This window comes from Setaria italica, chromosome V (genome assembly GCF_000263155.2).
Source record: "Setaria italica strain Yugu1 chromosome V, Setaria_italica_v2.0, whole genome shotgun sequence".
Classification (NCBI taxonomy): Eukaryota; Viridiplantae; Streptophyta; class Magnoliopsida; order Poales; family Poaceae; genus Setaria; species Setaria italica.
In genome coordinates, this window is record NC_028454.1 from 35,976,294 (window position 1) to 35,978,535 (window position 2,242).

The following is a 2,242-nucleotide window of genomic DNA, read 5'->3' on the forward strand; positions in this document are numbered from 1 at the left end:
TTGCGGGGGCATTCGGTTGAGTCAACAGAGTTGTGCATTCTACTAAGGTGGGCGCGGCTGTGGGCAGGACTTTTGTATTGAGGTGGGTTTGTTCACGCCATCTTCATTGCCTCGCTATATGATTGCGAAGCAATCTTGCTGCATCGTTAGCGGTGTCTCCGGTTGCTGAACGGATTGATCTCGCGGAGGCGACCGGCCTAACAAACGATCCTTTCCATTTACACTCCATCTGTACAATTAGTTTTGTAATTAAACTATTTAATACTTCTAATTAGTATCGAACATCCGATGTGATAGGTGCTAAAGTTTAACATGGTGTTTCCAAACACCCCCAAAGAAAGCAACTTTGCGTTGAGCTTCTTGAAGAGACAGCGCAAAGAGCAGAGCAACATCCAACAATAGTTCTGTTCTCGAATGGTCAGTTAGAAGACTCAGATTGCAGTGTCGGATTAGTAGCCCAGCAGGGCAAGGGTTATCCAAGTGGTTGATTTGTAGGCAAAGAGAATCGTGAGACCAAGAACTCGAAGGTGATCACGAGAACACGAGAATTTAGAGACAGGTTCGGACCTCCAGAGAGTAATACTCTACGTCATGTATTCTGTCATGTATTCTGGTTTGTATTGCTTTGCGCTGGTGCGTGAAATAGTTCGTGTGGGATTGGATGCCCTTGGGAGGTGCCCTTGGCCACCTTATATGGGCTGACAACCTAGAGTTACAAGTCGGTTTGAATCTAATCTACTTGGTTGTTACATGAAAGATAATCTGAGACGGATTATAATACGTGTCCTGCAATATCCGGGTTGATTGAATCGTCCGGCCTCCTTGACTTGTGCTAAAGTATCTTCATATCCTTGATCCGCACGTTCTGGTCGGGCGGACCTACCTGTTAGGATCGGCTAGTATCCTGGTCGGTGGGGATCTATGGGTACCCATATCTCACACTCAGATCCATAGCATGTTTGGAAAGGGGAATGTGCTGCTACTTTTATAGCACACCATGCAATTAGCGAGAAAATGATCACAGTGCCCGCGAGGCTTCTGCGTACATGAACATGAACTCGGTAACGATGCTGTCATAGGTGTCGCTCATGCTGCATAGCTTAGGTTCATGCGCTGCTGAATAATAAATAAACCTTCCCTACCAGTGTTAGAAAATGTATTAACAAAAGAAAAGGCATAGCACGGGGGCCAGTCGAATCTAAAGCCTTCTAGGTCACTCAATCCCCGGAGCACAACATTTTCCCTATCAAATCCTAACCACCTCCCCACCACAATTAAGTATGCTAAAGAATATCCTTTTCCTCCAACAAGCTTTGCTGGAGGATAGACACCCAACTTGATGTACTTCTAGTGCACTAGTAGTAGCTACGTTTTCCATCACTAGACTGCTACATCAAGTGCACTAGCTGTGATGAAAAGTTAGGAGTATCCCGGTAGTAAAACACTTGTACTAGCTTATCCTAACTAAGCTATGATCAGCATGTGGATAACTTGTGGGCTAATACCAGTATATAAACTAGAGCAGCCATAAACTAGCATAAGCTAGAGCCAGCCGTAGGCAGAATCTTGCCTAATCCCGTCGCGGCATAAACTAGCAGTTGAGCAAGAACTTGGGAACCAGAGCTCCAATCAAACAACGCTCGATGGCGGACCCTGCATCGTGTGTGCCGCCGCACAAGCGCTTCTCCCATCTCCATGCACATGCATCTGGCCCGGACAAAAAAGTAGCTTTGCAGCCACAGCGCAGCTGCGCAGGCTTTGAGTTCACTCGCCAGTGCCCTAGGCTTTTTGTTCTTCGGCCTTGTTTAGTTGGCAAATTTAGGAGATGCAAAATTACTGTGCTAGCACTGTAGCACACTGTAGCGTTTCGTTTGTACTTGTGAATTATTGTCCAAATATTGACTAATTAGGTTCAAAAGATTCGTCTCGCAAAGTACAACAAAACTGTGCAATTAGTTTTTAATTTCGTCTACATTTAGTACTCCATGCATGTACCGCAAGTTTGATGTGATGGGGAATCTTCTTTTTGCATAGTGTCAAAGTTGGGAATTGGTGGGAAACTAAGGCCATGTTTAGGGGGTGTTTGGAAGGAGGAGGCTAAACTTTAGCCCTGTCACATCGGATGTTCGGATACTAATTAGGATGACTAAACATAAGCTAATTACAAAACTAATTGCAGAACCCCTAGGCTAATTCGCGAGACGAATCTATTGAGCCTAATAAATCGATCATTAGTGAATGA